Source organism: Eurosta solidaginis, chromosome 5 (assembly GCF_040869045.1).
Source record: "Eurosta solidaginis isolate ZX-2024a chromosome 5, ASM4086904v1, whole genome shotgun sequence".
Taxonomy (NCBI): Eukaryota; Metazoa; Arthropoda; class Insecta; order Diptera; family Tephritidae; genus Eurosta; species Eurosta solidaginis.
The window spans coordinates 108805707-108820807 of record NC_090323.1 but is presented as its reverse complement, the minus strand read 5'-3'; the positions used below and the strand labels follow the sequence as shown (position 1 = coordinate 108820807).

The following is a 15101-nucleotide window of genomic DNA, read 5'->3' as shown; positions in this document are numbered from 1 at the left end:
TAGTCCCGAAAATATCCAAAAATAACCCCGACGGGATCCCGGACGGATCCCGAAAACCATCCATAAATGATCCCGGGAGGGCCTCGATATGATCCCAACGGGATTACAAATAAAGCGAAGCTAATTGTAGAACTATTTTAATAAGGCAGCAGGCGCGTTGGAGTGAATGAAGAGTTACAAAGAAACATACAGGTAAAGCTAATAAAAGCGTGCTAATAAAAACAATTGAAGGAGGGCGGATGCCGGAAGGGTCCCCAAATGATCCCGAAATAAAACAGAAAAAGTCACGAAACGACCCCTAGAGGATCCCCAAATGATCCCGTATTAGCCCCGAAAAAGTCCCACAATGACCCTGACGGGATCCCGAAAGGATTCCGAAAACAATACAGAAATGATGCCGGAAAGGTCCTCAAATGATCCCTTAATAGTCCCGAAATGACCGTGACGGGATCCCGACAACTATCCAGAAATGATGCCGAAAGGGTTCGCAAATGATCCCGTATTAGCCGAAAAAAAGTCCCGAAAGGACCACGACGGGATCCCGGACGAATCCCAAAAACCATCCAGAAATGATGCCGGTAGGTATCCCAAATTATCCCGAAATAGTCCCGAAATGACCCCGACGAGATCCCGGACGGATCCCGAAAACCATCCAGAAATGATGCCGGAAGAGCCCCCAAATGATCCCGAAAAAGTCCCCAAATGACCCCGACGATATCCCGGACGGATCCCGAAAACCATCCAGAAATGATGCCGGAAGAGCCCCCAAATGATCCCGAAAAAGTCCCCATATGACCCCGACGACATCCCGCACGGATCCCGAAAACCATCCAGAAATGATGCCGGAAGGGTCGCGAAATAGTCCCGAAATGATTCCGGAATAGTCCCGAAAATGTTCCAAAATAACCCCGACGGGATCCCGGACGGATCCCGTAAACTATACAGAAATGATCCCGGAAGGGTCCCAAAATGATCCCAAAATAGTCCCGAAAAGTCCCGAAATTACCCCGGCGTAATCCCGGACCGATCCCGAAAACCATCCAGAAATGATCCCGGAAGGGTCTCGATATGACCCTTACGGGATTACAAATAAGGTGAAGCTAATTATAAAACCATGTTAATAACGCAGCAGGCGCATTGGAGCGAATAAAAAGTTAGATAGAAACATACAGGTAAAGCTAATAAAAGCGTGCTAATAAAAACAATTGATGGAGGGCGGATGGCGGGAGTAGAGGAGAGGACCACTGATCGTTCCTCCAAAATTGTCTAGATTTCGTTCTGTATGTACCAGATACCAAAAACTATTGATTTAGGAGAAAATTTAGATTGAGTTATAACAATTTATGGATTTTACACCAGAGGGGGAGATAAAGGGGGGCGGGCGGAGGGTGTCACTGCTTACTTTGTAAGCCCTCGACTTATTTGACCCCTTGAGTCTGTGATATTGGTGGTCGAAGGGGTCGTGGGACCCCCACCCCTCTTTCCATGTTCGAAAAAAATTTCGCTAGTAGACTACTGTCTGTGTCCCAAATTTCATCAAAATCCGTGTAGCCATTCTGGCGTGATTCAGTCGCAAAAACGAAAAAATATAATAATTAAATTATAACTGTTCCTAGGGGGCGGGGACCACGCCCCTTTTGAAAAATATATAGCTAGTAGATCCTTCTAGACTATTGGCTATATGTGTGCAAAATGTCATCCAAATCAGTCCAGCCGTTCTTGCGTTATTGAGTCACAAAGACAAACGTCTGGACAAACATCCAAACATCCAAACATTCAAACATCTTAACATCCAAACTTTCCCATTTATAATATAATATATTAGATATTAGATTAGACTAGCCTTTACCCGCGGCCCCGTCCGCAAGGAGAAAATGAGATATATGGGCTATTCACGTTAGCCTGCTTATCAAGTTATCTACTTAAAAATTTTTTTCTATCTAATGCATTTTATTTTTGTAATTGAGTAAAAAAGAGAACTAAATGAGCTGATAACCTGATATGTTCCCCAAATGATCCCGAAATTATCCAGAAAAAGCCACGAAATGATCCCGACGCTATCGTGGACGGAAGGGTCTCCAAAAGTTCCCGTAATAGTCCCAAAAAAACCCGAAATGACAACGACACGATTCTAGACTTATCCAGAGAACCACACAGAAATGTTTCCTGAAGGGTACCAAAGTGATCCCGAAAAAGTTCCGAAATTACCCTGACGGGCTCCCGGACGAATCTCAAAAACCATCCTAAATTATCAAGATCGCGACAACCATAGAGAAATGATTCCGGAAGGGTCATAAAATGGTCCCGAAATAGTCCGAAAATGGCTCCGATGGGATCCCGCACGGATCCAGATGTGATCCCGGAAGGGTTCCAAAACTATCCCGAAAAAGTAACAAAAAAAAATCTCAAAATTACTCCTCCGGCATCCTGTACGGATCCAGAAATGACCTCGGAAGGGTTCCCAAATGATCCCAACATGGTCCCGAAATGACCCTGATGGATCCGGCAAACGATCAATAATTGATGCCGGAAGGGTCCCCAAATGATCCCGAAATAATACAGAAAGTCATGGAATGACCCCTAAGGGGTCCCCAAATGATCCCGTATTAGCCCCGAAATGACCCCGACGGGATACCGGACGGATACCGAAAACCATCCAGAAATGATGCCGCTAGGTACCACAAATGATCCCGAAATGACCCCGTCGCGATCTCGTCGGGATCTACAGTATTTATACAGAAACTTTTTTGTTTTGGCGGCCACATGAAAATTTTCAACTTAACTATTGTATAATAATAAAAGTAGAAAATGAAATTTCAAACTTACCAAAACTTCACAAAAATGGTATAAAATGCAGTAAATTGGCAAAAAAAAATCAAAAACGGTTTTACGACGCTCTAATGAACGAACTATCGAGCTGGAAAAAACAGAAATTAGTTTTATATTTATAAAAGTAGAAAATGAAGTTTTAAACTTACCAAAACTTCACAAAAATGGTATAAAATGCAGTAAATTGGCAAAAAAATCAAAAACTGTTTACGACGCTCTTATGAACGATGTATCGAGCTGAAAAAAAACAGAAATTAGTTTTATATTTATAAAAGTAGAAAATGAAATTTCAAACTTACCAAAACTTCACAAAAATTGTATAAAATCCCTGTAAATTGGTAACGAAATGAACAATGATTTACGACGCTTTAATGAACGATGTATCGAGCTGGAAAAAAAACAGAAATTAGTTTTATATTTATAAAAATGTGGTAAAAGTCTAGTTGAGGGGTCGACAGCTAATACGCTACCAAAAACATCGAGAGAGGTGTCAAACGACGCGTCTTGACATTAGTATTAATAATCCGAAGGAGGAAAATAAAAATTTTAACTCGTTCAAAAGATATTAATGAAAAACCGAAAAAAGACCCGCGGGTACCTCCGGGTAAAAGTCTAGTTGAGGGGTCGACTGCTAATACGCGTCCAAAAATATCGAGGGAGGTGTCAAACGACGCGTCTTTACATCAGTATTAATAACCCGAAGGCGGAAAATAAAAATTGCAACTCGTTCAAAAGATATTAACGAAAAACCGAAAAAAATACCCGCGGGTACCTCCGGGTAATAGTCTAGTTGAGGGGTCGACTGCTAATACGCGTCCAAAAATATCGAGGGAGGTGTCAAACGACGCGTCTTGACATCAGTATTAATAACCCGAAGGCGGAAAATAAAAATTGCAACTCGTTCAAAAGATATTAATGAAAACCCGAAAAAATACCCGCGGGTACCTCCGGGTAATAGTCTAGTTGAGGGGTCGACTGCTAATACGCTACCAAAAATATCGAGTGAGGTGTCAAAAGACGCGTCTTGACATCAATATTAATAATCCGAAGGCGGAAAATAAAAATTTTAACTCGTTCAAAAGATATTAACGAAAAACCGAAAAAAGACCCGCGGGTACCTCCGGGTAATAGTCTAGTTGAGGGGTCGACTGCTAATACGCTACCAAAAATTTCGAGTGAGGTGTCAAAAGACGCGTATTAATCTCAAGAACAATATCCCGAAGGCGGAAAAGAAAAATTTTATCTCTGTCCGGAGATATTTGCAGTTGAGGTTGGCGATTTCCACGTGGTTGTTGTTGTGTTGTACCCACAAAAAAAATTGTGCATCACCGTGGCGGTAGCCACGGTTATACCACACACCCGGACTTGGTTTGGCGTAGCCCAGGGTTATTTTTTGTAAGCGCGGCCATAGGCCGCCAACGCAGAAAGGTGTTCTGCGCAAAAATAAAATGGATGCCACCCCCGGTTTCGGAAGTACCGGTCGCCGGTTTTTCGTTAATATCTTTTGAACGAGTTAAAATTTGGTAATAGTCTAGTTGGGGCGTCGACTGCTAATACGCTACCAAAAATATCGAGAGAGGTGTCAAACGACGCGTCTTGAAATCAGTATTAATAATCCGAAGGCGGAGAATAAAAATTTTAACTCGTTCAAAAGATATTAACGAAAAACCGGAAAAAGACCCGTGGGTACCTCCGAAACCGGGGGTGGGATCCATGGTATTTTTGCGCAGAACACCTTTCTGCGTTGGCGGCCTTCGGCCGCGCTTTTAAAAAATAACCCTGGGCTACGCAATGCCAAGTCCGGGAGTGTGGTATAACCGTGGCTACCGCCATGGTGATGCACAATTTTTTTGGTGGGTACGAACACAACAACAACCACATGAAAATCGCCAACTTCAACTGCAAATATCTGCGGACATAGGTAAAATTTTTCTTTTTCGCCATCGGATTATTGTTCTCGAGATTGATACGCGTCTTTTGACACCTCTCTCTATATTTTTGGTAGCGTATTAGCAGTCGACCCCTCAACTAGACAATTACCAAAAATATTCTTAGAACTTACCATACAGACGTTGCGGTGATTTAATTCAAATTAATAGTACAAAGCTGTTAAAAGGCAACTTGACACTCCAATTTGAATACAAGCTGTCAACGAATGATGACCAAAGCATAGACGAAAAAACTCACCACTAACTAGTTTTTTTACGTAAAAATTGGTTAGCAAAATGGTGAGCAAGGTGGTTAACGTTAACCACGAAGAAGTCATTTCTTAAGCTGGAGACATTGGTGCTTTATCGGTAACCGTATCGGTAACCTTTTAACAGCTGATTCGACCAACCTTATGAGAATCAATGCAATCGATTATTGGTGCCGCTAAAGTCGTAACCGTATCGTAGCCAACCAATTGGGTTTTAGCTGGAGTCATTGGTGCCGTATGTCGTATCGCTGTATCCGTATCCCTAACGTAATCAGCTGTTTATCGTTACGACGGTAAACCAAAACCCAATTGGTAGGCTACGATACGGTTACGACTTTAGCGGCACCAATAATCGATTGCATTGATTCTCATAAGGTTGGTCGAATCAGCTGTTTAAAGGTTACCGATACGGTTACCGATAAAGCACCAATGTCTCCAGCTTTTGGTTTACCGTCGTAACGATAAACAGCTGATTACGTTAGGGATACGGATACAGCGATACGACATACGGCACCAATGACCCCGGCTTTAAGGTAAGCCCATTAGGCTGCACGACATGTAGCAGTAGCGGCGCTTTACAGTACGACATATTTTGGTAATTCACATTAAAGGCTTGATTTCCTAGGAAAGCGGTACCGCTTTCTTGCAAAGTCATGTTAACGTAATTATTCTTTGTCAAATTATATCCGTCATTATTTTTAACTGTCCAATATTGTTTATGTTTATAAAATTCAACATATCTTAATGCACTTCACCGTGTTATATTTATGGAAAACTCTCGCCGGTGATCGCGGAAACCACTTCAAGAATTTTTATGAAATCTGGTCAAGTCCGTTTTACTTGGTCCAAAATAGGCTACTCTATAATTTGTATCTCAATCCCAGAATCAACTAGAGGCCGACCTATACGAAATAATCAATTTATTTGCACAGTCTATTCTTGGATTGGGTATTCCTATACATAGCTGATTTGACATTGTAGATCCACTCATGCTTTCGCACAAAATCAATAAGTGCCTCGTCCTCTTCGTTTCTCCTTGTTTCCGTTTCCATTTTCTAATCTGTTAATTAAAGATTAATAAGTATTCACGTACTTAAATATATTCCCTGCATTCCAATGAAGAGTATCTCGATAAAAATTTAATATGCAAATGCAATAATAATCACATTGTTGTTGCATTTGTATGTTAAATTTCTATCGGGATCTGTATCACTGTTCATTAGAACGCGATGATTACTTTAGGAAGCCTTACCTTTTATGGCAATAGTTCCAAAGTCCAGTAAATAAATAAAAAAATTTATGTTTATTTTTCCAAAAGAAACTTTTATTTTTGAAAAGCAAAATGACTTGAGTTATCAATCACATTCAAAAATCATTAAACGGAACTTATCTGACAGTTGTCAAATCAACTTAAGCCTGCCAAGCATCATTGTAGATTAGACAAGTGTGATAACTTCTGCATAGACGTCAAAATTACAAATAGAACCGATCAACTGATTTTTAATTTACTATCATGGTCTCATTCTGCATCTCTTTCTATCACCCGCTGAAGATATGCGCCGCCATATTGAACTTGCTGTTAAAATCACTAAAAGGTAGCCATCTTGATCACCCTGTCAGGGAGTTTACGGATAGGATATCCTACTTGTTTTATCCACAATGCCAAGCACGACAGTTCTCAAATCAACTAAGTCTGCCAAGTATGCTACGAGTACCCATATATATTTGGTAATAAAATACCAAGTGAAGTATTTCTATCCTTATGTGACAGTTGAGTAAGAGGCGCTGAGCTCTAGGTAATGATGAAATACCATCATAGGTATAAAACCCATTTTCAGAATAAATAAAACAAACGTGTAATTTATGTAACTTATATAATTTAACGTGGTTTTATAGTGGTTGACAATAATTTATTGAAATTGAATTTTTTTCTTGAGAATGTTAAAAATAGATGTTTTCAGCATTACTTTTCGATCTTGCGTTGCCTTTTCAATATTTTTCGTGATCCTTTAGTAGTTTTACACGTAAAATAACAAAAACCGGAATGACGATGGCGAGTGTAGACATGAGGTAAAATTCCGTGGTATATTTGTGGAACTTGTTTTTAAAGCGCATAGTGTAAGCGGGGTGTAATAAATGGAACTAAAAGTAGAATCCAGTGGCAAAGTTGGCAGTTTTTCATCGCAAATATTTTGGTGGAACATAAGTTTATTGTGCTATAAAAGAAAGAAAATAATAAAAATAAAACTATTTTGGTTGAATTTTTTGATAAAAAAAAAGAGAAAACATGTTAATAAAATGATTAAAAGTGGTGAAGTGAGTGATCAGTGCGCAGTGAGTGTTTAAGTGGGGTTTAAAGATAGGGCATTTTTGGGGGGGTTTTTCGCAAATATCTCGAGAAGTATCAGAGATAGAGGTTTTCCGCCACCGGATTCGAGATCCTGGGGCCGAAACGCATCTCTAAGTACCACTCTCGAATTTTTACGTCGCGTATTAGCAGTCGACCCCTCAACTAGACTATTACCAAAATTACTATATCATCTGCATATAGCAGCAACCTTATGTTCAGTTTTTCATGCAAGTCATTTATATATAATGCAAATAGGAGAGTGGAGAGTAAACAGCCTTGTTTGACACCAGAAGTTGTGTTAAAGCTATCGGACACTTCGCTTCCGTTCCATTTCTAAAATCTAGTTAATAGATTAAATGTGAGCAGCCAGGTAGCAAGCATTTTAAAATATGTAAATAATGCAATATATCAGTCGTCTACAAAAATGTTTGAAAAACACCATTGAACACATAATTTAAGTAATCGCACAGCGATTGAACAGGTGATCGAGGCTGTTTACTATTGTGAACGTTTTTATCAAACATTCGCCACTTGTATGAATTAAGAATGGTAGTAACTTTTTTAATGAGAAATTTTTTGATTTGAAATGGAATCCATGCCTGTCATTTACATGTTGAACAATTTATTCAATTGAGGTGGTATATCAGCACCTTAGTAACTTCTTTTGCTTATATATGGAAATCTTAATACAAATTTAAAACGAATGGGCGCCAAACCTTCTAATTTTGAAATGAGCTCTTCGAAAGTTTTCAAGCTCAATTTCCAGTGCAACCTTCTCGGAGATCCCCACATCCTCGTTTAGTATGATTAATAAAAACTACATTCCAACGACACTAGAATAAATTCTATTTTAAAAATGTGACTTTTTTACAGTTTATAATTATCTGCCAAGAAATTCAGCATTGCAAACCATTAAAGGCTAACTTAATGTATATCAGTTTCGATAGTCAACTACTATATATTTTGTAATTTTGCCAACTTTCACTTCTCCATAACAATTCGAAATAAATATTAACCGATGCTCAGTGAACATGTTGTGTCGGATTAAATTTGGATAGTAATCAATCAAACCGTTAATATTTAAAATTTTTATACTTATTTTCCCTACATACAAAAAAAATTCAGTGTACATACAATTTTGTACATGTATTTCATTTGAACTTCTATATAAAAAATGTAGAGCAGCACTGACAATGAATAATAAAATAATTAAAAAAATGTTTAGTTGAACGGTTTTATTGAAAACAATACTTACATTAAGCTAGAAAATAATTACGTCGGCCAGTCGTCACACTCCTTATCAATCTAGAGCATTGTTTAGTATATAGCTTGGCAGCTTAAATTGAGGTTATGTTGCGAATAGAGTCGAACGCACTCGAATTCAGTGAAAAAATGCACTCGAATGAAGTATAATGAAGGAATGATGTTCGGAGTTTTTTCAAAATTTGCCCAAAATCCTGAATCACAAAAGGGAGTGTAGTTAAGTACGAAAATGAAAAAAACGTAGTTAGGTTTTGGTCCTTTTTAGCAGGAGATTTTCATTTTAAAAATGTAATATACAAACCAATGTTCATTCTATTACTCATTTTATCTATGGCGCTTCACATATACTTTATAATAACATGATTTTTATTTTTACGATTTATTCCTCAATGAAAATAAATGAAACACATATAAATGTAGTCATTAATCATGTTTCTTACTTCTAACTATATGTTATAAATGTGTTAAAAGTAGCAGAACTAAAATAATATTAGCAAATCTGATATGTCATACTAAATTTAAATAATAAAAATGCATGCAATGTAACGCATTTTATACCTATTCATTATATCTTAAATTTTCTCTAACTTTTCGTTTTGGTGCTGGCTAATTTTTGCTTTCCGTATGATAACATTCATGCACTACATAAGATAACAATTCCAGGGGCCGTTTTCGCCATCTTCGGTTAACGCTAACAACCACTTTATTTGAAAGAAGTCGTTCAGTGATTTGTCAAATAAAGTGTCACTTTGAAATAACGGACGTTAAAAGTTTCCCTGTGACAATGAACGCAAAAGAAAGAGTCTCATTTTGATTTTTTGTCATGAGGAAAAATAAAATACAACAATTTTTATAACACGAATATAGAGCGAAAAATTATTAGGGATTGACCTGCGACCATTGGTCTATTGTGCCCTCATCAGATTGCGTCGCATTCCAGGGGGATGTGTTCCGCTGATCGATCACGAAATCGACATGAATACAAAATTATGTCTTTTATTTAGTTAAACGGTGATAGAAACTCGGATATTTTTCCGAAAATGAAAGAAATTTCAAGAAGTACGGAAGTTTTTAATTATTTGTGTGTTGCTTCGACGTTGGCGTTGCGTTGCTTATAGATTGAAGACGCAACGCAAGAGCCAAAACGACGCAAAAGTCACCTTAAGCGTAATTGCTTCACGTGTTATTTATCATCATCAATTAAAAAAGGTAAACATAGGCAAGATACACAAGAGACGTAGTTTCGTAGACGCGTATAAATTATGGCATGCAGCTACGATCTCTCTACGCCTCAAAATTTCTTATGTTGTGCCTAATACGCGTCTATGAAGCTATGCCTCGTGTGCATCTTGCCTTAGATTATATTCCGAAGAAACATTTTTTAGTTTTAAACTTTGTTCATAATATTCATGTACATGTCTACTACTATGGCACGCTTGATAACTGCTATTTCATTAATTAAAAAAAAATAAGTTCTGAAAAATGCAACCTTGTCACATGCATTTTCAAACACGCTTGCCACACCACGTTTTCATGTAGGACCAAAATTCATCGAAAAAAATGACCAGGGGGTCAATTTACGTTCGATGAAGTGATGAAGTGAAAAAAAAACTCATGCTCGCTGTGAAATTTATTTTTTCATTTTATCACATCACTTTTTCAGGTTAGCCGATTCGTGTTATTTGCAATACTCGTTGTGAAAATCTAATAAAGAGCACTGTGGTGAGTAAAAAGAAAATAATATTTTCTGTCAAAAAAATAAAAAATTATTAATAAAAGTAGTAAATATTTAAAATTTTTGAACAAGGAAAGTAGAAAATGCTCAATATGCGACTTTTGATTTCTTTGAATTCTCATCTAGAATATCAAAGATGATTGCATTTATTGCCATTTATTATTTAAATGTACAATGGAGGGAGGAAAGCGTATAGAGAGAAGGATGAAAATAGGGAGAGGGTGAATGAGAAGTATAGGGAAAGTAGGGGCAGGCGAACGGTGAGGAAGAGTGTTGAAGGAGATGGCAGGCGTGTGGGAGAGGAGTGGAAAAGAAGGAAAAGGAGAAGAAAGGGAACAGGGGAAGGAAAAGGGGAGGAGGAACACACTGCAGTAGATAGATGCATAAATATGTTGTGAGGTAAAGAACTGCCACCTATTGGTTTATTGTGCCTTCATTCTCTTCACAACACCTCGTCCGAACCGACTTTTCTGAGAAAAGCCAGAATAGTTCCCAGCTTCAAAGAGTGTATGTGACTACTTTCTAACTTTGGTGATCCTAAGATCCTAAGTCTTCCTCTCGCGACTGCATCGCATTCCATCAGGGAGTGTTCTGCAGTCTCATCATCGCGACCACAGAATCGACAGAGGCTACTAGACGATATACCTAGTTTATGCGTGCGGCTCTTTAGCCTGCAGTGACCTGTGAGTATGGCTGTTAAAATTCCAATGCTGCTTTTTGGAAGGTTGATCATGGCTTTATATCGCCTTGAGTTATACCCTCCGATCCTGGAATTTCGCGCCAGTGTTGCTCTCTGAGGCACGCTTCTTTTTGCATGAACTCTTCCCTTATTGTGTGTGACCCTATCGGCATGATGGGCTCGGGTCCTACTGACTTTTCAGCAGCCGCCAACCTGGCAAGCTCGTTATCATCCACTCCTCTGTGGCCAAGTACCCAGGCTAAACGGATGGTGTCATTGGCCCCTAGACTGTTTAACCTCTCTACGCACTCAAGGACTGTTGATGATTTAAGCTCAACTGAAGATAGTGCCGTGAGCGCAGCCTAACTGTCGCTGAGTATAGCGATTCTCTCGTTTGTATATCTGTAAATTTATCTCTGCACACCGGCTTATGGCGAAAACTTCGGCTTGGAAGATGCTCAAATATTTTCCGAGTGGTAGGAACATGCCCTTCGGTGTCTTCCAGCCATCGGCGGTTAATTAAGTAGCACCTCTATTGCCGCCGTTGGGCATGTTCGCATGGCTGCCATGATGCAGACACATGCGAAGCGTTGAAGCTTTGTGAGTGACTTTTGTACGGTCACCATGGTTGTCCTTGATGCCCACGCAACTGCTCCATACACTATGGATAGGTCTAACTATAGTAGTGTACATCCATCTTAGGATCTTTAGGCTGCATCCCCAGGATATTCCTGCAATACGTCTGCACACCATTATTGCTCTTGTGGCCTTTGATATGGTGTTGTCGACGTGCTGCTTCCATAAGAGCTTAGAGTCGAACGTGACACCAAATTATAACAATATCATCCGCGTACCCCTGACATTGGATCCCGTTTTCTCAGAGCCTCTGTAGAAGTTCATCTACTACCAGGCTCCACAGCAGAGGTGACAGGACGCCCCCTTCGTTGTCTTGATCTCTACTGTATCGTCCATACTCGAGGTTTCCTTAATCCTCGTACGCAGTAGGGTGTTTATCCACATACGGATCGAACTTTTTATCTCTCTTCTCTCTAGTGCCCAATTCACACTCTCGTGGGCCGTGTTGTCGAAAAATGTCCAAAAATGCGCATAGCGCAACATCCCCGCATTCGAACGCACTTTGGATTTCTGTGGACAGCTGATACAATGCAGTTTCTGTCGACCTGCCTGCCCTATATGCATGCTGATCTCTATGAAGTGGTATTCTATCGAAAGCCTTTGATTCAATCTCGTGGTCTAGTCGGATCGGATATTAGATGCTGCAGTGACCAGCCAACTTAAATTTGCGGCTTACATTTAGCTCTTGACAAAATACCCCCACCAATCCTTCTGTCCATATTCGACCCATCCGTGAACAAATAAACCCCTTCCCTGGATGAGTCCTCTTCCCAATTCCTCTCCCGGAGAATGACTGGGGTGAAGGTTGCACAGGGAGAAGTTATCGGCATACAATAGTCCGTCCTGTCAGAGATAAGGTCGAAGGCTAGAAGGTCCGAAGTCAGAAAGCCCATATCAGTGGATCTCCTAGTAAATAATAAACAACTTTTCAAAGAATTTTGACAATTAGTGCGTCTAATTTATTATTTGTTTCTTTTTGGTCATTTAGCATCTCTTTAGCCTCATTATTATGGCTCTCCTCTTCTCCATCTTTTTATCTCCTTCCCTCTCATTCTTCTTCCACTTGGTTTCCCTTCGACCTCCGCCTTTCCTCTCATATCCCTTTTTTCCCCTCTTGCTTCCCCTTTTCCGTTCCGTTTTTCTTCTCCTTTCCTTTCCCTTCTTTTCGTATCCTTTCCTTCCCCTTTTCCTTTTCGTTCTCCTTTCCTTCCCCCTTTTCTCCCCTCCTCCTTTTCTTACCTTCTCCTTTACCTCTCCATCTCCCTCTCCTTCTCTTCCATCTTTTTATCCTCTCCTTCTCAGCCTCTCTCTCGTTCGCCCTCCCGATCTTTTAATCTTCTCCATTTCCTTTTCCTTATACTTTTTAATTATCGTTTTCGTTCCCTCTTCCTTCTCCTTTGCCTTCTTCCTCTCCCTATTCTTATGCTTTTTCTTATCTGTATTCTTGTAGCTATTCTTATTCGTAGGATAGGGACCATTCCCAATAAGTGGGTTTACCTCACGTGGTATGCATCACTCTTTATCACTACTATATATATATTATACTAGCCTTTACCCGTGGCATCTTCCGCAAGGAGAAAATAAAATATATGGGCTATTCACGTTAACCTGCTTATCAAGTTATTTGTTTTAAAAAATTGTATGTCCAATATATTTCATTTTTGTAATAGAGTAAAAAAATAACTAAATGAGCTGATAACCTGATAGGCTCTCCAAATGATCGAAATTATCTAGAAAAAGCCACGAAATTACCCTGAAGCTATCGCGGACGGATCTCGAAATGCTCCCGGAAGGGTCTCCAAATGGTCCCAGAATAGTCCCGAAGAAGTTCCGAAATGACCCTTACCGGATCCCGGATGGATCCCGAAAATCATCCTGGACGGATCCCAAAAACCATCAAAAAATGATGCCAGAAGGATCCCCAAATGATCCCGAAATAGTCCCAAAAATGTTTCGAAATAACCCTGAAATGATGCCAGAAGCATACCGAGAATGTCCCGAAATAACCTTGACGTGATCCCAGATGGATCCCGAAAACTATCCAGAAATGATACCTGAAGAATACCAAGAATGTAATGAAATAATCCCGATGGGATCACAGAAGGATCTCGAAAACCATCCAGAAATGATCCCGGAGGGATCAGGGAAGGATCCCCAAATAACCCTGACATAGTCCCGAAAAAGTCCCAAAATAACCCCGACGGAATCCCGGACGCATTCCGAAAACCATCCAGACGGAGTAAAAAGTATCCTATGTCCGTCTCCTTGTTGTAAGCTACCTCTCGCACCAATTTTCAGCCAAATCGGTTCATCCGTTCTTGAGTTATAGTGGAACTAACACCACTTTCTTTTATATATGGGGTATTCCATCCCATTTCGACCAATTTTGAACCCGATCCCTTTAGAATTGGCTGAAAGTTTTTTCTTCTTTTTCTAGCTTACGAAAGACGTTTTTCAGAAGTTTTTCAATTTTTTTCATCCAACTCAAAAAAAGTTATGAATTTAAAAAAAAAAACGGTTTTTGTTTTCAAAATGCTATAACTTTTTCAAAAATTGACCGTTTGGGATCTTTTTTTTTTAAATTTGCTTTTAAATGTACTTTTCGGAAAAAATTCAAAAAAATTGTTTATGTTTTTTTTGTAATTTTTCAGTTTTTCGAGATTTTTCGAATTTTGCCCTTTTTTTCTCATAAAAAACTTCAATCAATTCTGCAATCATCCCCACCAATCCCGGAGTGGGCCGAGAATTTTTTTTTTTTTTATTTAATTGAAAAAAAAACTTTAAAATTTTTTTTGTATTTTTTCCGAAAAGTACATTTAAAAACATATTTAATAAAAAAATTATCCCAAACGGTCAATTTTTGAAAAAGTTATAGCATTTTGAAAAAACACCGTTTTCCCACTCAAATGTTTTTTTCAAAATTCTATAACTTTTTCAAAAATTGACTGTTTGGGATAATTTTTTTTTTTAAATATGTTTTTAAATGTACTTTTCGGAAAAAAATACAAAAAAATTTTAAAGTTTTTTTTTCAATTAAATAAAAAAAAAAAATTCTCGGCCCACTCCGGGATTAGTGGGGATGATTGGAGAATTGATTGAAGTTTTTTATGAGAAAAAAAGGCGAAATTCGAAAAATCTCGAAAAACTGAAAAATTAAAGAAAAACTTTAAAATTTTTTTTGAATTTTTCCGAAAAGTTCATTTAAAAACAAATTAAAAAAAAAAGATCCCAAACGGTCAATTTTTGAAAAATTCATAACTTTTTTTGAGTTGGATTAAAAAATTTTGAAAACATTTTGAAAACAAAACGGTGTTTTTTTTTAATTCATAACTTTTTTTGAGTTGGATGAAAAAATTTGAAAAACTTCTGAAAAACGTCTTTCGTAAGCTAGAAAAAGAAGAAAAACTTTCAG

The 15101-nt window shown here is 38.6% G+C and overlaps 2 long non-coding RNA genes across 3 annotated transcripts in view; one reads left to right on the top strand and one right to left on the bottom strand.

Moving 5' to 3' along the window:
• Positions 1 to 6883: 6883 nt before the first annotated feature.
• On the bottom strand, positions 6884 to 14130 carry LOC137253903 (uncharacterized). The gene is made up of 2 exons (XR_010953915.1): positions 8632 to 14130; positions 6884 to 7242 (listed from the first exon to the last, which is right to left on the bottom strand). It is a non-coding gene; the product is annotated as an uncharacterized lncRNA (long non-coding RNA).
• LOC137253901 (uncharacterized) overlaps positions 7158 to 15101 on the top strand; it is a 38183-nt gene continuing 30239 nt past the window's right edge. For both annotated transcript variants that reach the window (XR_010953913.1, XR_010953912.1), the window contains exon 1: positions 7158 to 7360. This is a non-coding gene — a long non-coding RNA (uncharacterized lncRNA). The remainder of the gene's footprint in view (positions 7361 to 15101) is intronic.